At 36.2% G+C, this 22886-nt stretch overlaps 1 protein-coding gene across 9 annotated transcripts in view; it reads left to right on the top strand.

The window, feature by feature from the left end:
* The window catches only part of mcf2l2 (MCF.2 cell line derived transforming sequence-like 2), a 193112-nt gene that overhangs the window by 148323 nt on the left and 21903 nt on the right, over positions 1-22886 (top strand). The gene's annotated exons all lie outside the window — the stretch shown is intronic.

Genomic DNA, 22886 nt, shown 5'->3' with positions numbered 1-22886 from the left:
AAATACTGGCGTCTGTAGGTTCCAGTATTTTTAATGTAAATTTTGTTTTACTACTGCATTCACTTTATGAGTAAGCTACTGCAAAGAAAACTTAAGTCTTAGTTTTACGATAGAACATTAATACCTGACCCAGTGTAAGCTTCTTAGAAGTGCTACAATTGGAGCGGTTCTAAAATGCATAATCTGCTTAATCAGAACTTCACATAACACAAAAGAGGATGCAATAAGTAACCTTCAGGACAGAATTTTTATTTAAAGGCACCACTATGCCTCAAACCACATATATTTCCAGTATTTTCAAACATTCAAAACAAATAACACAAAACCATTCCTCAGAGAACTGGTAAAAAATAGGCCTTCAAAGTCCTATTTTTTGAAGACTTTGTGTTAGTTTCACCAACACTGGAATAAAAATTGAAGACTTTCAGTTTACAGCGACATAAATTGGGTTTAACTCATTAATTTCTACAAGCTTATGAACATAAAAATACAGTTCTTAAAGAAATATCCATGCTTTGGGTATCACTAAGCAAATCAATGAAAAAAGACTTCCAAAATCTAAAATTCAACATGGCTGAAATAATGTGGAATTCTAGTATTAAAAGGGGTTTAAAATGTGAACTTTTTTTTAACATATATTTATTGATTTTAACAGGAGAATAAGAAACATACATACATTCACTTATATATACTTAAAATGTAGACCTAGACCAGACAAAAAAAAGGACATACATAGGGGAATAGATAATTTAAAAAGGGTTTGCAGCAGACTCTCAATAGACCAATCAATGTAAACATCAGTTTGACTCACCAGATGACCTTATAACCAATCCCCTTTCCATCCATCGAGTTGGATATCATTTTGGCACAGCCAAGTGTAAAAGACAAACCAGACCACCCAAAATTTATCAAGCTTGTTCTTAGTAAAATAACTGATTTTCTCAAGTGCAAAGTAAAACGTCATTTGTGTAGTCCATTGTGAAATTCCACACAATGTCCCTTTCTTCCAAGAGAGTGCAATACAGCGTTTAGCTTCCAAAAAGGAGACATTAAGTAAGGATCTCAAGTTGTTTGGGATAACAAAGTCTTCAGGATAAATATTCAAGATGCACATTTTAGGATTCAAAGGAACCTTTTTACCAATCATCTGACCAATCACAATCAATGCATCCTTCCAAAAAGCGAACACTCGAGGACACGCCCACATACAATGAAATAAAGAACCTTTTTGGGAAGTACATTTAACGCAAGTGTCAGGAATATTAGGGTTAAAATGATGCAATTTAACTGGAGTGATGTATTGCCTTGTCAGCCATTTGTATTGTAATAATTTGGAATTTGTGTTAGCAGATTGTGTATGAAGGAAGTGCAGGCTTCTGACCACTCCTCACTTGACAAGCTCTCTCCCAAGTCCGCTTCCCATGCTTTTAGGATGTTGGCAGAAGATTCTTTACATTTGTCAACAAACAAGGAATAAAGAAGCGACACCTGTCCTCTGTCATATAGGTGACTTACAATAATGTCTTCTAATGAAGACAAAGAGGGTAGATCAAGATTATTTTGTTGCTTGGATAAAATGAAACTCCGAACTTGAAGATATTTATAGAAATGTTTTGTTGGAATGTCATATTTGTTTTTGAGGTCTTCGAATGACATAAATAACGTTTAAAACCTGGGTCTGTTCTACCTGGACCAAAGTCCCTGTTCCCAAAAATGGGTGAGAACTGGGATAGTCCCAAATAATCAAGTACTTTTTGCCAGACAAGCATTGTATTTTTCAGAAAAGGGTTTTTTGTTTATTTAATAAGCTTTTTCCTGTCTGATGAATACAAGTATAAGTTTATAGAAATAGAGATTAGCTGGGACTCCATTGTAACCCATGCTGGGGGCTCTCTGGAAATAAAATAAAACATAGCTGCCCTGATCTGGGCTGCCCAGAAATACCATAATAAATTTGGCAATTGTAATTATCCTCTGTCATAAGGCAGATATAAAAGGGACAGTCTCACTCTAGGACGCTTACTGTTCCAGATGAAGTTGGGAAAAGTTTTATTTATCTCCTTAAAGAAAAAGAGGGGAGGGGAAAGTGGAACTGATTGGAAAACATATAAAAATTTTAGCAATATTGTCATTTTTATAATTTTGACGCGACCTATTAAGGAAATGGGTAGTTTGGACCATCTTTCTATGAATTGCATAACTGATTCTGTAAGGCGGTTATAATTAGTTGGAATAATATCATTTATTGTAGGGGTAACTGTAACACCTAGATAGGTGAATCCTTGTTTAGACGCTACATAAGGAGTAGAAACTGGAGGATTGAGACGTTCTTTTTCTGATAGGTACATTATTTCAGATTTAGCATTATTTACCTTATCCCGAAAAAACTCCAAAAGACTTAATTAAATCAATTATTGTGGGCATGGTGTTACCCAACTTAGAGCAAAACAGGATTATGACATCTGCATACAAGGCTATACGATGTTCCAAGCTCCCTATTCTTATGCCGGTTATAATATCGTGTCTGCGAATTGCCATAGCTAAAGGCTCGATGGCCAGTGTGAACAACAGAGGAAAAGGGGGCAACCCTGCCTTGTCCCACGTTTCAATTTAAAGGGAGATGAAGTTAGACCATTGGTTAAGATTTCAGCTTGTGGGTTTGAGTAAATTAGCTTCACCCAGCTAAGAAATTTCCCTCCTATACCAAAGCGTTCCATAACAGCAAACATACATCGCCATTCTATCCTGTCAAAGGCCTTCTCTGCGTCCAGTGACAGGATTGCATTATCTGGAACCTCAGATTTCTCAAAAATTACATTAAACACCCTTCTAATGTTGTGAAAACCCTGTCTTCCTTGTACAAAACCATTTTGATCAGGGTGGACCATCATGGGTAAAAGTAGCTCCAACTTCCTAGCTAACACTTTACACAAAATTTTAACATCATTATTAATAAGAGAAATTGGCCTAAATGAGCCACATTAAGTTGCAGGTTTACCTGGCTTCAGGAGTAGGGAGATGATTGCTGTATTAAGTGAGGGAGGGAAAGATCCTTTTTTAAAGGATTCTTGATACATGTCAAGCATTGGAGGTATTAGTTTGGATTGAAATATTTTATATATTTCAATTGGAATTCCATCAAGCCCTGGGCTCTTACCCCCTTTTATACCGGACAGCAACTGTACATTGAGCTCAAAATCAAGTGATTTTAAGGATTCATTATCTAGGGGAGTAAATTCTAATGAATCCAAGAAATCCATTTGTGCCTGGGGAGCCAAGTCTGAGTACTCTGAGCTATACAATTTGTGGTAAAAATTTGAAAACATGTTGTTTATTTCTTTTAGGTCAGATGTAAACACCCCTTCAGCTGTTTGAATTGAGTTTATTGCTTTATCTGTTTGTTCCTGTTTGATACGCCAAGCCAATAGCTTACTAGCCTTTTCACCTTGTTCAAAATATGATTGTTTCAGTCTCATTAAACTTTTAATTGCTTTATTTGTAGACAGCATGTTGCATTTAGCTCTTAACCTAAGAAGTTCAGTGTTTAGTTGGGTTGAAGGATTATGAAATAGTTGCATTTCTATGTTTTTAATAGATTTTTCAAGTTGTTCCAATTCTTGTTTGTTAGTTTTATGCTTGAAGCTGGTAAAACTGATCATTTGGCCTCTTAAGAATGCCTTAAAGGCCTCCTATCTCACAGTAGCCGAGGTTTGGTGAGTGTTCAATTCAAAATACATATCTATTTTTGTTCCAATAAATTGTATGAAATCTGGGTCCCTAAGCCAAATTGATTGTAGATGCCACTTTGATGAAAAGGAAAGATTAGGAACCTTAAGGCAGAATGACACTAGAGCATGATCAGTTATTAATATACTGTCATGCCAACTATTAGTAATGTGTGGAGTTAGATTAGCTGAGACTAAATAATAATCAATTCTTGAAAATGTTTGGCAAGTTCTAGAATAGCATGAGAAAGAAGACTGATTAGGATGCATATTTCTCCATATATCAACCAAATTGAGATCTTTGATAAAGTTAAGTAATTCTTTCCTTGTTTGAGCATAAGAGATGTCTTTGCCTGTAGATCTATCTAGCGTTGGTATGAGCGTACAGTTAAAATCGCCTCCTATGATGTACCCTCCAGGAAGCGACGCTACAGACAGAAACAGGTGTCTAAAAAAAGCCGGGTTATCATTATTTGCCCCGTAAAGATTAACCAAATTTAGTTTCACAGACAGAATTACACATTGTACAATTAGATATCTGCCATTTCGATCCTCAGTTACATTGATGAGCTGGAATGGCACCGAGCTGTGGATTAGTGTAATTGCGCCCCTCGAGTGTGAGCTAAAAGAGGCAGAAAAAACCCGGCCATGCCATCTTCTCCTCACTCTACTAACATCATCAGGGGTCAAATGAGTCTCCTGGAGGAAAACCATCTTAGCTTTTAATTGTTGAATCCTTCACCTGTCTCAGTTTGACAAGTTTATTCAGACCTCTTACATTCCAAGAGGTAAACTGAAGGTCAGAGGCCATCAGAAAAAGGGAAAAATTACTTCAGCCATGGTATGTGCATTTAAGAGTGAGCTGCAGAGGGAAAACATGACGTATAAAGACAAGAAAGTATAAACACAACAAGCAACATTTAGACAATAGGGTGTAAATCCCCAAACGAAGTACACCCACCCAACCCACTGAGAACACTTCCCAAAGAGCTGTCCAGGCTCGGCCATGAAGCCCTGTTGGTCCACCCCAGCACTGGAGAGGAACAGCATATAGAAAAACCTCATCAAACCCCAGCCCCCAGAAAAACAGTGATGGAATTAACAACCAATAAACTATAATAAAAATAAACACACACTTGCATGTATTAACCTTGGTTACCCTAACCATATTGACCATGTGTATTAAGCACAAAGTAGAGATGCATTAATAACCATTATAAACCATCAACCCAAAGAACTGAAAAGATATAATTTTGGAAATGCGCGTAGAGCTATGTGACCATATTTGCATACATAGTGAGAGATGATTAGACGGTGTCACATAATTGTTCACCTTTATTGGACCTCTACCTGGTTCGTAACCAGATTTCGCTCCCGCTGGAGCTGCAGGACGAAGGACTCCGCTTCTGCTGACGTGTCAAAAGCGTGACGTTTCTTCTTGTAGGTCACCAAAAGTGTGGCCGGGTGAACAACACCGTAGCGCAGCTCCGGTAACTCCAGAGAAATAGAAGATAGATCCTTTTTCACTTGGTCAAATATCTTGCGCTTTTTCAGAAGTTCGGCAGAGACGTCCGGGAAGAACATGACTCTGTTATTCTTCAAGCGTATTTCTCCCCTCGCCCTGGCAGCCTTCATGATCCGGACTTTGTCAGCGTAGTTCAGCAGCTTCATGACCACCGCTCTGGACCGTGTCCCCGCAGCGTCAACCCGCCCGACTCTGTGTGCTCTCTCTATGATCAGCGGGATCGGGAACGTTTCTGCACCAAGCACTTCAGGCAGCCATTTCTCCAAAAATGCACACATGTCAGAACCTTCAGTCCCTTCAGGGAGACCGATAAGACGAAGGTTGGAACGGCGACTACGATTTTCCAGGTCGTCTATCTTTAGTTGCAGAGCTTCAATAGCAGTTTTCATAGCAGCGTTATCGGCTTACAAGGAAACAACGGTATCCTCGTTAGCACTAATTCTGTCCTCCGCTTGTGTAACACGCGCGGTAACAATTCTTATATCCGATTGCACCCCTAGATAGCAGTTAGTAGGCTATCAAATCTCTTCACAAAGTCATCTTTCATCGAGTTAATAGCTGCCACGAGGTCGTTAGTGCTACCTGCTTCCATGGCCGCCAGACCATCACCATCTGTGACTGTGGATTCGTTGTTAACGGGAGGCATATCCGAACCGCCACTGCCAACTGGAGGAGAAGCTGCCGTGTCGCTGAAGGCATCGCTAGCCTGCTACTCCTGGACTGTTGCGCTGGGCTCAACATAGACGTTATTAAAGCCTTTTTGGAGGTTGATTTTGCGTACTTTGGTGACATCTGGTCAGCAATAACTAGTACAGTTGACTGAAGAAATGAGAAGCAAGGTAGAACAGGTTGTTAATTTGTTTTTTTAGAAGAAAATTGGAGAGGGCTCCACCACACGTCCGTTCAGCACCACGACATGACCGGAAGTCGTCAAAATGTGAACTATTAATGGTTTTCAAGAGTCCAAGTGGCACTTACTTTATTAGAAGCAGATGAAGGCACCGTCCAACATGGAAAAAGAAAAGACAATACAATTTAGATCCTAAATAATATGTAAACAACAATATTTCAAAGAAAAGAAAAGGACAACAACTAACCTGAATGAGATGCCACTCAAAGTCCATCAGGTTTTTGATGAGGGTGTAAACCTGGACATTGACTGTCACTTTTTCTTTTGAATGGTCTTTCCTGTCTTTTTGAATACCATCTTCCCATGACCAGTTTTTGTGCCCCTTTCTGGGTTTATCCCAATGAAGCGACTAACAAACAAAATCAAAAATGGGAAAATTCCAGAGAAAATAAATAGTGTGGCATTCTGAATACAGTTGGAACAATATGTAAATAAAGCAGTTTTTAATTACGTATAGAGAAAACATCACCACCTTTGTCAAATGTTAGAAGGTAGAAGATGTACCTTCTACCTTCTATCTTTCCAGACAGGACAACGCTGTCCTGTCTGGAATGTTGGCTGGACCCTCTTAAAGACAATATGGCCTTCAATGCTGACCATGCAGAAAACTGCTTGCCACAGGGACTGTAATAAACCAAGTCCTTAATTGGAAGAACATAAAACAAATCCTCTTATTGATACAGTATGCATTTAAATGATCATCATAATAAAGAGTATCCGCTCTTCCAGGTAAAGTAAAAGCAAGGATCTTAAACTCCTCAATTGTCGTGCAAGTCACATCAATGTTGAAAACTGTAGGCTGGATTAATTTACAGAAGTTGTAGAGGAATTCATGGTACTTTGCACTGAAGGTGAAGTGTGCTTTCAAAGTTCATCAAAAGCTACCTTGGATGCAGTGGCGGAGCCCGAGAGGGAGGCAGGGGGGCCAGTGCCCCCCCTGTCATCTGATTGGCTCCCCCAATGCCCCCCCCCTGATGATTGACATGTAACAGCACCAGGTTATTCCTGTACATTATTTGGAATCATTCTAAGTCAACCTAATATCTAAAGAAGAAAAACAATAATAAATATATGAAAAGAAAATGTATAAAACTTTATACAAGTCCATGTGATGACATAAATAAATAGATTTAGATCAGGTGCGAAACCAGCCTCCTTTATACGCATAAAAACAAGCTGAAATTCTTCTCCTGGGTGTTTTAGTTATGCTGCGCTGTGTGTGGTGCAACTCAAAGGCTAAAGCACTTCATACCTGGTGATGATGGTAAAACACCAATAAGTTATTTATTGATCCTACGCAACAAGAAAAAAAAAACGAAGAGGGGCCGACAATGTTCGTAGTTTGGAGCAGAGGTTGTGCTAGAGTTTTTTTGTTGTCCATCAAAGAAAAAAAATCATTTTATTTCCAATTTGTAGTCATTAAACGAACATTTTGTATTTCTCTGCGAGAACGTTTTTGAAATCAGGTAACATTTCACGAAATGACGTGATTAGAATCCGACAGAACTCTGATCGTTTCCTGATCCCGCACTGACTTCCCTCAGCGGGAGAAAAAACCCCTGCAGAAGTGGATCAGCTGCGCTAGGCGCTCCAAAGCCTCTGGTCCGTTAAGGTGTCCAGATCAGAGATGATTCTCTGACAGATATTGTTCTTAGTATGATTAATAATGAGCTCCACGATGTTCTCTGTGCGTAAAGTTGAAACTGTCTGAGCACCAAGTGTCAGCTGTGCGCTTGATCACATTCTGGACAGAAACCAGTGGACTGCTCTCTGTTCTTATCAAGACGAGGGTGATGAGGGAATCTGACATATTTAACTCAGTTAAGTTTTTACTGGTTTTGTTTTTAAAACACCATTAACATAAGCAGTGTAACTATATATTGTATATTTGCCGTTTGTCATCTCATGTGTGATTAATTGGAGTGTAACGGTGGAGCATTTATTGCCCAGCGCTCTGCGCTTGTTTCTGTCTAACGGATCTGCACTTTAGTTTCTTTCCTCTCTCAACAGTCAGCTGGTATTCCTCTCTTTAAACTACAGTAAGTAGATCACATTCTCTTTAGGTTTTCTCTGTGTGCTCCAAACTCATTAAATGTAAACTCATTAGAAGCCCGAGCCACCATCAGGCAAATAATTCTGGTCCGACCCAGACTATTTTTACCTGTCAAATTACCTGTCAAAACAGAGCTTCCTAACCAAGGTGTCCATAACTCTTCAACACGCTGTCAGCTCCCGGTCAGAAAGACGCATTTAGTTCAGTGCCCATGAGATGATATTCAGAAAGGATCTTTTATCTGATTGATTTTAGTTGCCTCTGCAATGAACTCTTTGCGTAAAGTCTATCATGTCTCCATGTGCGACAGTCAAAGGTGTTAATTATAACATGTCAAATGACAGAGGGGCTTAAAAAATAACCAAATATTCAGTTTGGTTATTTTTTGGTTATTTTTTAAAATTATATATTTATATATATAAATGTGTGTGTGTGTGCGCGCACACATTTAAAATTTTGCCCCCCCATAGGTAGTCCTGGCCCCCCCAACTTTAAAAGTCTAGCTCCGCCACTGCTTGGATGATCTTGTGATCACTGATGGTGAAGTGTCTTTGGTGCTACTCTTGTTTTCACCAACATGCAGGAGGAAGGGCTGTCCTGGTTGCACGGCAATGAGGAAGGCTTCAACACTGGCTTGCATATTTGACATAATGATAAGAAGACGAATAATAAAAATTCTTAAATATATTTAGTAGCACAGCTACATTCAGATAGCAAACAAAGCCAATAAGAAAGTACTTCTACAAGTAAGTATAATCATTAGAATAACCACATACCTGCACATATCTGAAAACATGGTCCACAGTTTGACATGAGCTATTTTGGATTCTTCTTGTGGCCTTTGAATGTAGGACGAAGCACATGAACCAACAGAAGAATGCCTGGTTTTCCCTGCCTGGAGGAATAACAGGATAAATACCAGACACATAAATAAAGATTTTAAAGAGAAGTGAGCAAAACTAACCAGACCCACCAAAATACTTTGTCCACCCGGCTTACCCTGGAGAGCATGTTTTACCACCTACAACATAAAGCATAAAAATGTCAGAAATAATTACCATGAGCACAACTCAGACATTAGGCAAATAATAAACCAAGGGTGCTCACGTCCAGTCCCCGAGAGCTACCGTCCTGCAACTTTTCGGTGCATCTTTACTCCCAACAGACTTGCTAACCAGCCTTTCATTTGATTCAGGTGTGTTAATTGGTGCGGGGAAGCATCTGAAAGTTGCAGGATGGCAGCTCTCAAGGACTGGACTTGAGCACCCCTGTATTGAACAGTCGTACCGCGATATCCAAACAAATAAACTTACATTAAGCATAAGTTGATACTCTTGCGCAAACAGAAAGTTAATGCATTCATAAAAACAATCAAAATCAAAAGCAAAAGTCTTAACATGGAACTTACCTTGATTTTTTTTTTAAATAGAGCTTTATTGAGATACAGAATACATAACAGTATAAACGCAGCATACATTGTGGTATAATGTTCGCCAGGGAGTTACAAACATTGAGAGAATACATCACCATTACATTACATAAACACATTAAAGAAAGAACAAAAAGAGCATGTTTTAATAGCTTTGGGGAACTTGGCTTGTTATGATAAGCTCCAGACAAGACACCATACTGCTGTCTCCAGGGCAAACACGTGACGTCACAGATACGTTACGATTCTTCTTCTCCTCCTCCTCCTCCAGACTGGAGTATAGATTAGATGTCCTATCGCTATAATCTTCCCATAATACCGGACTTCCTAAGAAAACTAAAAATGCTGTCAAATGCTACGTCCCCAGACGATATTTGCAGCAAGTTTTTAATATCTAAATTATTTTTATTTAACTCTCTAATTAACACCTCTCTTTCCCGACAATACTTATTACATTCTAGAAAAATATGCTGCACTGTTTCCGACTCTGCACAATAACTACACAAACCTGTACTATGTTTATTAATTATTTTCAGAGTACTATTTAGCCCTGTATGCCCAAACCTTAATCTGGATATAATATCCTCTTCTTTTTTGTTCCTATTACCTTCCCTACATTCCCCTACTTTTTTTTAATGCTATAATAAAATCTTGCCTTTTCTTCTCTATCCCATAGTTCCTGCCATTTCTTTTTAATATATATTTTACTTATATTCTTGACCTCATTTCTGCTTATTTTGATATTAAAAAAATATCAAAATAATAATATCAAAATAAAATCAGCCAAATTTACACTATCCGATAAATTTGGCGGATAGCAAATTTATCTGCCAACTCATTTCCTACTATTCCAAGTAGGAATAGTAGGAATCCAAATGAGCAGAAATTTGGATTCCTGCTCATATTCCAATATGAGCAGGAATCCTTTTCCAAGCTGACAGTTTACTGGAGAAGACCGAGGTGGAGTGCACCGAGGCGTAAAGAGGAACAGCTACCTAAGAAAGAGTGGACGTTCTGAACTAAAATGGCAAGTTAACTACGGAGAACACTACTGCTGCTCGTCCAACCAAAACGTTGGTGACTGTAGAGGGGACTAAAGATATATTAGCGAGAAACTTCGGTCGACATCGGAAGCAACGGCGTCCTGAAGAATCAACTGCCTCTGCCCGCGATTCCCGCTGCGTGAGGTTCGCTTCGGATTAATACGTCTGAGTTCTGACCTCCGTTTGGCGGAGCCCACCAGAGCGGAGGAGGAGACGGAAGGACCGGGAGAAACCAGGATTTTCCTGCATGGCCAGTCAGCTAGCTACTGAGCTAGCCATAGTGGATCCCGGAAGTTACGGGAAAACGGTGGAGGCCTATACACGACCCTCGCACTTCATCCAGGGTTCATCAGATCCCGCTACGTTCGGCGTATCAACTGCATCAACCTGAGGGCCTACAGTCCATTGCAAAATTTGGTATATTTGCGGTGGTGTGGAGGATTGTTGGTGGTGGAGAACATCGTGAGCAGAGCCCCGCGGCGTTGTGTTTGGAGGCCGCGAACCCGGCTGGGACAGCTGCCGCTGAGACGACTCAGGAGTGCGTGAGTTATGCCGGGGCCAGGTAGACGCGGACAAAGAAAAGACTCATGTAATGAGAACCCAGACAGTCTTGAGGAAATTAAAAGATCACTGAATTTTATGGGGAGTGAAATGACAAAAGTATCTAAACAGCAGGAACTCCTCATTAGTCTGATTGAGGAGGTGAAACAGTTAAGAGTTCTTTTAAGTGACAGAGATAAACAAATAGCTAAGTTGGAACAAAGAGTGGATGATCTGGAACAATATTCTAGACGTGATGATTTAGTAATCACAGGACTGGAAATAAAACCCAGATCCTATGCAAAAGCAGTGGCAAATGTACATACTACAGAGGACTCCCCACATGAAGACCTGAGGACTCTGGAACAACAGGTTGTAACATTTCTGCAGGACAAGAACATTGAAATCAAACATGAGGACATTTCAATCTGTCACACTTTACCCACCAAATCAGATAAATTTAAACCGGTAATAGTTATTAGATTCATTAGTAGGAAAGCAAGAAACAACTTAATTATGCAGGCAAGGAAACTGAAGGGTACAAACGTCTATATAAATGAACATTTAACCAAAAAAAATGGAGCTATTGCACGGGAGGCAAGGTTGTTGAAAAAACAAAAAAAAATAGTTGCAACATGGACACGAAATGGAAACATCTGGATCAAGAAAAATGAGGGAACACAGGCTAAAATGGTCCAAGAACTCAAAGACTTGGACACATTCAAATGATTTATAGAGGACAAACTTTACAAAAATTGAAATAGTACTAATAATTTAATAATATATCGGAAAATGTGACATATACTTATATATGGCATTATACGAAGATGTAGAGACAAATGTTTACAGTTTGGACGATGTAATTAATCCAGATTTCTTTCCTGTTGTTAAAGATTCTGAATATTATGATATTGACAAATTCCAGAATATAAATACAACATATGGTTTCTCTATTATCCACTTTAATTGTAGAAGTGTAAATGCAAATTTATCAAAAATAACAGATTATTTACAACAGTTAAACAAAACTTTCTCAATAATAGCACTTTCAGAGACATGGCTTAATGATTCAAATATAGATAATATTCATATTGATGGGTATGAGTTATATTATAAAAACAGGAGCAATAAAAGGGGAGGAGGAGTTGCTCTATTAGTTAATAATGACATAAAATGTAAAGTCATCAATAATATGTCATGGACTATAGATAATATTATGGAAATAATAACAATTGAGATAATAAATAAGACTTCTAAAAACATTACTATAAGTTGTGTATATCGATCACCTGAATCAAATATAGATTTTTTCACAGATAAAATTATAAACGTTTTTGAAGGGAGTTGTAATAAAAAAATCGTTTTGTGTGGTGACTTTAACATTGACCTGGCCAATAAAACTGACTCAAAACATATTGCTACATTTATAAACTTAATGCACAGTATAAATCTTTATCCAATGATATCAAGACCCACGAGAATCACATCCCACAATGCTACAGTAATTGATAATATTTTTACAAATATAACAAATACAGAGATAATGGCTGGTATTTTGATTACTGATGTAAGTGATCACTTACCGATCTTTACACTATATAAAGATGTTCAAAGTAGTTCAAAAAATATTATAATTAAGGATAAAAAAATAGTAGATACATCCAGAAAAGCTTTGGATAAATTAAAAGACGATTTACAAAAACAGAACTGGAAGAACGTATATGTTGATGATGTGAACAAAGCTTATGATGTGTTTATGAGTATTGTAGAAGATTTGTATGGAAGACATTGTGTAAAAAACAATTATACACAAAACAATACTGTAAACAAACCATGGATGACAAAAGGCTTAAAAAATGCTTGTAAAAAAAAAATTACTTATATTCATGTTTCTTGAAATTAAGAACAAAAGAATCGGAGGATAAATATAAGAAATATAAAAATAAATTAGTTCTTATTATAAGGCAGCATAAAAAGAAATTTTATAGTGATTCTTTAAAAGAAGTACTGGTGATATGAGGGCAACATGGAAATTAATGAATGGTGTTCTGAAAAATCATAAAGGATATGCAGGCATTCCACAGCACTTTGTAAAGGAAGATAATGAAATATATGATCTGAACAACATTGTAAATGAATTTAATCATTATTTTGTGAATGTTGGTCCTAGCCTTGCAGCTACAATACCAAAAGTAGATATAAATTTGAGTCATACAATCACGGATTGTACTAACAGTATTTCTCTTGGTGGAACTGACAAAAATGAAATAAAGAATATTGTAAACAACCTTGCAAGCAAAAGATCAAAAGACTGGGTGAACATGGATATGAGGGTTGTGAAGGATATAATGGATTATGTCATTGAGCCATTTACATATATCTGTAATTTATCATTTCAAAATGGTGTATTTCCAGACGGTATGAAGATAGCCAAGGTAATCCCTATCTACAAAAATGGAGAAAAAAGTTTGTTTGCAAATTATCGACCAATTTCTTTGTTACCACAGTTTTCAAAGATTTTGGAAAAATTATTTGTAAATAGATTAAATTTATTTATTGATAAACACAATTTATTAAGTAGAAGTCAATATGGCTTTCAGTCTGGAAATTCTACATCAATGGCTATTATGGACTTCATTGAACAAATAACAGAAGCTGTTGATCAAAAACAGTATTGTGTTAGTGTTTTTGTTGATTTAAAGAAGGCCTTCGACACCATAAACCACACCATTCTTCTGGAAAAGTTAAATAGATATGGCATAAGAGGTACAGCTTTACAGTGGGTATCTAGTTATTTGGAAAATAGGAAGCAGTTCGTGCAGGTGAATGATGCAAGATCTGAACTCTGTAACATTACATGTGGGGTTCCTCAGGGTTCTGTACTTGGGCCAAAGTTGTTTCTTTTAATATCTGAATGATTTAGTAAATGTATCAGGGCTTCTTAAATGTGTGTTATTTGCAGATGATACTACCTTTTTCTGTTTAGGAAAAGACATAGAACAACTGATGGAGATGATACAAACAGAATTCATTAAGATACAAACTTGGTTTAAATTAAATAAATTAACATTAAATTTGAATAAGACGAATTACATGATATTTAGTAAAAAAAAAAAAAAAAAGTTATCGATCTTCCTTTTGAAGTCGATGATGTTGAGCTCTGTAGGGTCAATGAGGTTAAGTTCTTGGGTGTTATCATTGATGAAAAGCTGACATGGAAACCCCATGTAAATTACTTAAAAACAAAAATAGCCAAATCTATGGCAGTATTGTACAAAGTAAGGGATTTATTTCATGACAAAGCTTTATTTATGTTATATAATGCACTAATTGCTCCACACCTGACTTACTGTATTGAAGTCTGGGGGAAAGCATGTAAAACAATTACAAATCCCATCTATATTTTACAGAAACGAGCAATAAGATGTATCACCAGGAAACATTATAATCACCCGTCAAATGCTTTATTTTGTCAGTTGAAATTCTTGAAATTTTATGAGTTGGTTGATTACAATATTTTGCAGGTTATGTATAAAGCTCATAAAAGTTTATTACCTCTTAATATGCAATTATACTTCGTTAAGAGAGCAAGTAACTACAATCTTAAGGGTATAGAAATGTTTGTAAAGCCTAAGATTCGGACAAATTTGAAGGACCGATGTACATCAGTACAAGGTATAAGATTGTGGAATAATCTGGAAAGTGATTATAAAAATGCTGGTTCGATAGATATATTTAAGAGAATGATAAAAGTTAAGTTGTTGAAAGTATATTCAAATGTATAATGTGCAATCATAAAAGTTGTTGTACAAGAAGGAGCTGATGTTTATTTTTTTTCTTTCTTCACTTTTTGTAATGCTTTATTAATGGAAAACTATTATTGTTAGAATGTGTTTATTGGAAAAAAGGGGCAGATATTAATAAGAATTTTATTCTTCTACTGCTACCTTTCATTTTATTTTTTATTTTTGATTTGTGTTTTGTATATTCTTTTTGTATGTATAGCATCTGTTTTGTTTTAAAATGAAATGAATAAATTTACTAAAAAAAAAAAAAAAAAAAAATCCAAATTAACTTAACCCTGGATCCATATTTTTTCATTCTAAAAATTGATTGATTAATATTCAATATTAATCAATTAATCATTAATCTTGTCTCGTTTCTGAATTCTGTTCTAAAATACTTATTAATGCACTACTTGAATCTGAACAAATCAATATTTCTTTCTTTCTCGTTTCCTCACTCCATTCTAGAGCCATTAATATAGGCATTCGCTCACCTCTATAAACTGTCAATCTGTCTGTTATTCTTTTATTTTTCATAATATGTAAGTCCGGAATTATAAATGCTATTCCAATTTTATCATTTATCATTTTAGAAACATCTGTATATACTTGTAAATACTCAGCATATTCTTTATTTATATACCTTTCCACCTCTTTTTTTCTATTTGTCTGCCTTTTTCCAATAAGCTTAAATCAACTTCAGGTTTTCCACTTAACCAAGGTGGAGTATCGGGAATACTCACCACAGGACTAATTAAATAATGATTTATTCCTATCTTACTTATCTCATCATTTATAATCCATCCAAAACTATTAATTCTCTTATTTTTTACTTTTTCTTGACAAGGTTGAAGCATAGCATTTGGAGGATAATTTTCTTTATGTCCTTTAACATTTCCCCAATAGTTTATGGCTAGCTGTTTTCTTCTGAGCTCTAGTGGCATCTCACCCATTTCAACTTGTAAAGCTGATACTGGGGTTGTTTTATTGCTCCGCAACAAATTCTTAAAGCCTGGTATTGTATTCTATCTAATTCTTTTAGTAAACTATTAGAAGCTGAATTATATACAATACATCCATAATCAATTACTGATCTAATTAGTCCTATGTATATTGTTTTTAATACCTTCCTATCAGCTCCCCAATCTTTACCTCTTAAACATCTCATTATATTTAGGATTTGTTTTACTTTTCTCAATTATTTTTCTTATATGCAAGTTTTTTGTCAAACCAAATTCCTAAATATTTAATCTGATCTATCCTTTCTACATCATTCTCATACAATTTAAGATTTACATTATTTATTTTCCTATTAGTAAAAGTAATAAACTTAGATTTAGATATTGAAATTCTAAAACCCCATTGTAAAGCCCAATCGTCTACATCAGTGGTCCCCAAACCTTTTCCTGTGAGGGCCACATAACACTTCCCTTCTCTGGTGGGGGGCCGGAGTCAGTTTGTAACAGAAAAAGTGTTACACGTTTATCACCTGCGCTGCCGGAAATTGTTTAGGGGGGGGGTTGAAGGTTGAAACTGTTCAGCAGGGGGGGGGTTCTCAATTGATTTTTACCCAGAAAGCACATAGGAAAAACTGGGACTGACTAGTAAATATTTCATTGAGGGAAACCTGGAATGCGGTGTTCATAACAAACACGTGTGTTCTCTGCTCTGCTCTACCGCTAGCAAACAACCGTACTGATTAAATAACATAAAAGTCAAGCAGTTCCCTAAAAGTCCAACAGATGGCAGCAATGCGCCATGCAAAACAAAACACCCACAGTTTACAGGACATACTTCCTGCTAAAGAGCTCCCTGGTGGTTGAAGAAAAATCCACATATAAACCGGAAAATACAATATATGAAAAAAAATCTGAATGCTCTCTGGTATTGTTCAGGGGGCCGGACCAAATGTGGCGGCGGGCCGGATCCGGCCTGCGGGCCGTAGTTTGGGGACCACTGTCCTACATTATGTATTGCCTCTTGCATTTTCTTATTTATAGATTTTAGATTTTTCCCCCTTTTCCAAATAAGGCCGTCATCTGCAAATAACGACACTCCAAAAAATGTATCTATTTTACTAAAAATAGCATCAATCATTATAACAAATAACATAGGACTTATTATACTTCCTTGAGGAGTACCGTTTTCAATTTGATGTTGTAAACTTATCTATTTTACCTATTTTAACTTTTATACTTCCAGTTAAAAAAAATTTAATCCATCTATATATTTTACCCCTTAAACCTATTTGTTTTATTTTAATCAATAATCCTTCTTTCCACAACATATCATATGCTTTTTCTATATCCACAAAGATTGCTATCAAGACTTCTTTATTCACCTGTGTCCTTCTAATTTCATGTTCCAAACATAGTATAGGACCTACTGTACTTCTTCCTTTTCTAAACCCAAATTGATATGGTTCAATCTTCTTTTTAGATTCCAGAAAATATATTAATCTGTTATTTACCATTTTTTCCATCACTTTACCAATACAAGATCCAGCTAAATGTGGATCCTTGCCAGGTTTACAAATAGGAATAATGATAGCTTCTTTCCATTTATCTGGTAGAATTCCTTCCTCCCATATCTTATTATACATTTCTAATAATATCCTCTTACTTTTTTCACTAAGATTATTTAACATAATATAATTAACTTGATCTTCCCCAGGCGTTGATTTACTAGAGTTTTTTAATGCTCTATTTAATTCTATTAAAGAAAATTTCATATTCATAATATTGTTGTGATCTTCATCATTATATAGCAGCTCATTGTGACTTTTTAATGTTTCCCGTCCTTTTTTTCAGTATTACTAAGATTCTACATACTATGTATCTTAGTAAATGCTCTTGCTAATAACTCTGCTTTGCTCTTATTATCTATTATAGTGTTACCATCATCTTTTATTACTGGGAAAAAATATTCTTTTGATTTACCTGACATTTTCTTAATGGTATTCCAAACCCTGTCTAATGCCGTATTTTTCCCCAATGACTCACAATATTTTCTCCAATAATCCCTCTTAGCATTTCTTATGATCTTCCTGACTTCTGCTTGTTTTCTCTTATAATTTATTAGATTTTCAAAGCAAATATATTTGTTAAGATTTTTATAGGCCTTGTTTCTTGTTCTAATTGCTATTGAACACTCTAGGGTCCACCAAGGAACTATCTTCTTCTTTTTAACCCCTTTACTTCTAGGAATGACTGTTTTTGCTGCATGAATAATACTATTACTAATTTCTAAATTTAATTCATTTATTGGTTTATTTATATCTATATTTACCATATTAAATATAGATTAATATATTTAATATGGTAAATATTAAATATAGTTTAATATTTTGGGAAAACTATTATTTTATAGTTTTCCCAATTTATATCCCCAAATTTCCATTTCCCTTGACTTACTACCTGTTCTTCTTCTATATCCATTTCTACTTCAATAAAAATTGGATAATGATCACTTCCTATAGTATTATTTTTATATACTTTCCAGCTGCAACTGTCTGCCAAAGATTGTGATACCAGTGTCAGATCAATGGCTGATTCTTTACCTCTCATCAAATCTACCCTAGTGCCTACACCATTATTTATACCTACCATTTCTATTTCTTCAATCACTTCTTCTAAGACCCCACCATTATAATCATCTTGATCCCCCCACAAAGTACTATGTGCATTAAAACCCCCACACCAAATTATTTTCCCTCTCCAGTGTCTAAGAATTGTTTAAAGTTTTGCTTCCTCTATTTTCTGACAAGGATTATAATAAATTATTATTTTAATAATTCAATTTTTTGTCCAAACTTTAACCGCATTAAGTTCAAGATCCGTATTTATTTGCATTTGAATAAATTTTATGTTTTCCTTTATAAATATAGCGCATCATCCTCCACTTCCATTTATTCTATCTTTACGTAAGACTGCATAACCATGAATACTAAATTGCAATAATGATTTAAGCCATGTTTCTTGAATACATATTATGTCTGGTTTTGTATTTAATTTGTTAATGAAACCTTTAAATTCCTGTCCGTTAGCTATTAAACTTCGAGCGTTCCATTGTAGTATTAGAATTATGTATTGATTTGCGAAGCTTCATTTTCAGATGGTCCTTCTCCATACCTAAGTTCATCCTGAATTTTTTCCCATGACAGATCTTTGACATTAACAAATTTTGCTGCTGCCTTTACTATAATTTTTATTTTTTCAGTTCTTGCTTGCTCTGAACAGTTAATGATATATGCCAGAAAAGGAATAAGTTTTTCTAATGTGACATTATTTTGAGTATTATCCGTCTCCTTTTTCCTTTCTAACTGTGTTTTGGTAGCATTTTCCGTACTTTTCAACTCTTTCACTGCCTCAGCAAGTAATTTTTTTATCAGTTTTAATTTTCTGAACTTCAGTTGCTTCTTTCCTTACCACACATCCTGCATAAGCTGCAGTATGATTACCTCCAGAATTACAACATTTAACTGGATTCTCTCCACATTCCCCATAAGGGTGTTCACCTCCACATCTACCACATCTTTATTTTCCTCTACACACATCTGCAATGTGACCATATCTTTGGCACTTATAGCATCTGAGAGGTGGAATATAAGTTCTTACACTGAAATTCATGTATCCAATCATTACTTTATCAGGTTTAACTTTATCTTTGAATTCCAGTAACACAGATGTACTGTCCAATCTTTCCCCATTTCTAAAAGCCTGCAATCGTCTTATGCCTGAAATCTCTCCTCCTTTTATTGTTTTTTTAGTTCTTCCAAGTTTTCTCCAATCGGGATCCCTGATATTACTCCTTTTGTTCCTCTTTGTTCCCCCACTATCTTTCTTTCCACCTCTTCTTTTTTACATACCATTTGGAGTTTTAATGCCATATTCTTTTGTTCAACATTCTTACAGATAATAAGAAGGCTCCCATCCCTTAAAACTTTAGCCAGTCCCACATCTCCGATAACTTTCTTTAGTCCATTTGATAAAGTGAGTGGACTCACCCCAATCATATCTCGTCCAGTTCTAAATTTTAATATAACTTTAAATTCTTCCATCATTTTTTTCTTCCTTACCTCAACACTTTCTGCCTCATCTTCCAAAGATCTTTTGCCTACATTTAGTCCTTTTTTACTCTTGTCTTTCCCTCCACCCCCTTTTCTATTTTCTACTAAAGCCCAACCTGTGTCCATATTTTCATCTTCTGAACATCCCCCACTACAACTAGCCATCTTAATCTACTCATAGTCCAGATTATGCCAAAACCGCTTTAGAAATCAACTTATTACTTGCCAGAAATTGCTTAAATTCTTTCACTCAGACAGTCTGCGTTCTCCAATCTCGCACACCTGCCGGTCGACACTCACCCTTTTTTCGATACGTTGCGATTGTGGGAGCAACTCTTTATCAAACACCATCTCTTTAAGGAAACTGACAAACCTATCTTTGAATTTGACTAAACAAGTGTTTAATTAACATGGTATTTTTAAAATATAACACCAACACTGGTATTCTAACATTTTTGATTATGCTCTGTAGATTTCGATTCATTCCCTAAAAGATTTATTATGGAAAGTATTTTTTTTCTTTCTGTTTAATATTGTCTTTAAATGCTGGCTCTCCAAGATGCAAATACAAGTAAAATGTCGTGCCTAGGAAAAAAACAGTATTTTACAATTATTTTTGCGGTAGTTTACTGCCAGTCATCAGTCTTGATTGTGACAAGAGAAGAAGACAATATCCTACCGTATTTTGGAATAACAGTATGTTACTGCTGGAATTCCGCCGTAAATTTATAGGCATTTCTAAGAGTGTATATGTTAGCTGACTTGAAGCACCTAACATTTCAGAATTTTTGAGCAGACGAGTCATATGTTAAATGTAAGACTTTGGAACTAGTTGCATAAAACACCACATAGCCTGTTACCTTGTTTTCAGACTTGGATTTTTCAGATGCAACTACATTGAATAAAATCTAGTTGCATTTTATTCAAGCTGCAGTAGCCTACATAACTTTAATAAAAAAATATGTTTTCTCCATATTTGTTAAAGCTGTCATCATGTCGTAGCAGTTTGTTATGAGACAGATAATCTGTGAAAACAATCAATCTCCTCCATCTCCTTCCTGAATTACTACTACTGGTTAAAGTAATGCACCGTTCTGAGCAAAACAACCAATCAGAACTAGTAGGACGCTCTTAGCATTGTCAGTTAGCCTCATTCACTCACTGCTAAATGTGCTTATGGTGAAAAAACACCTTATCATTACAAGAAATCGTTTATCTGCAGTCATTGGTAGCTATTGTTGGGAATGGACATCTGGTTAATGGATCATAATTTGTATTGACACACGGAGCATAAAATCAGCCAAGAAAAGCATTCAGACTTTACTTTTTTTATTCACTTTCAGCGCTGAAAGGAGACGCTTTAACCATTACATTCGAGAAGAGTTTCTAAAAAAGTCTGTGCAGCGTCTCAGGAGAAGGAGGAGGGCAGCTGATTATATGGACTGAAGACACTCCCTGAAATCACACCATGTCTCTGTGGCCTGGGAAAACGTTTCTTTTTCGTGAGAAATGGACCTTGGTGTCTAACAGAATCAAACATGTAACTCTTTACTATGGGCCCTTTGTCTAACAGCGTGTGACTCTTTCTCGACCTTGGTAAACACTATGCTAACTAAACTGAGTATTCACAGTTCGAATCTGCACAGCTCTGTGCTATGCTCCCCCTCAATTGGATGTGTGTTTTTTTATCTGGGAGTGGGAACATTCAATTTTTACTGCTAAAAACAATCTTTGAAAATACAATATGATTAATTTTGTAATTGACAGGGTCCCGATTTTGTAATTTAATTTCTATGAACAAAAATTAAATAATTAAATTGTGGAGAATTGTCATCACTTTTCCCCCAATGCCGCGCCCCTGCCTCATATATATTAATAATGGCAGTCATTAGTAGGATTTTGGCTGTGTAAATCAGTTCTACAGATGATTTCCATTGCATCCTGCTTCTTGTCTCTTCCATATCTGTCCATCATGGAGGGATTCACCTGGTTGGCTGCTCCACAACACAATGTCAGGGAGGAAATAATTCTACACTAGAGTTGTTACTCATCAGTCTGGATCCATTTCAGTATAGGATCATTTTCAAGCGATTCAAAGTTTGTCAGTATAGGAAAAGATATGTTGTCAGGTTTGGTTTCCACTGAACGGAGTCTAAGGGTGCATTCATTACAGCCCTGTTTAGTCTGCTTTAAATTAATCACTGTTCATTTGCCTAGAATGTCTGGTTCATTTGAATGAGTAATCAAACTCTGATGCAGACCAAAAGAGTGAACTCTGGTCCGCCTACCAACCTAGGCCTTGGTTCGGTTGAAACGAACTCTGGGGCACTTTGAATGCATATGTAGATGCAAGCCGACCAGAAATGCGCTCCAGAAACAGAATGTGGACTGCAACACAGGGCATTCTGGGTAAAAACAACCAGAACAAAGTCTAGTCATAGCCAGGAGAAATGGCTTGTGGTCTTTCACCAAAAGCAAAAGAGAAGTCCTACAACTACTAATTTCTGATGCCACTCCGTTTTGTTTACATTTTGTGAAGAAGGAAGTTGCACTCAGTGTCTTCTACAGAAGATTCCTTCAGTGGTTCTAGGTGCAGTGCCTCCATAAGTATACAAGTAAGGGAACAGGTTGCTCAAATGTTTTGGTTGGTGAAAGTGCAATGTGAAAGTTAACCACACTACCTGAAAATGTAACAAATTCTTCAGTTTTGGTCTCAGTTGAACCGAGTTTACCGAACTTTTAGGTGTGAAAACACCCTAAAACTTACTAAGTTGAAACAAGATGCGTTTATTCAGAAGAATCAGTGGT

This window comes from Poecilia reticulata, chromosome 4, assembly GCF_904066995.2.
Source record: "Poecilia reticulata chromosome 4, P_reticulata-male-v2, whole genome shotgun sequence".
Taxonomy (NCBI): Eukaryota; Metazoa; Chordata; class Actinopteri; order Cyprinodontiformes; family Poeciliidae; genus Poecilia; species Poecilia reticulata.
This window is presented reverse-complemented; position numbering and strand designations above follow the sequence as displayed.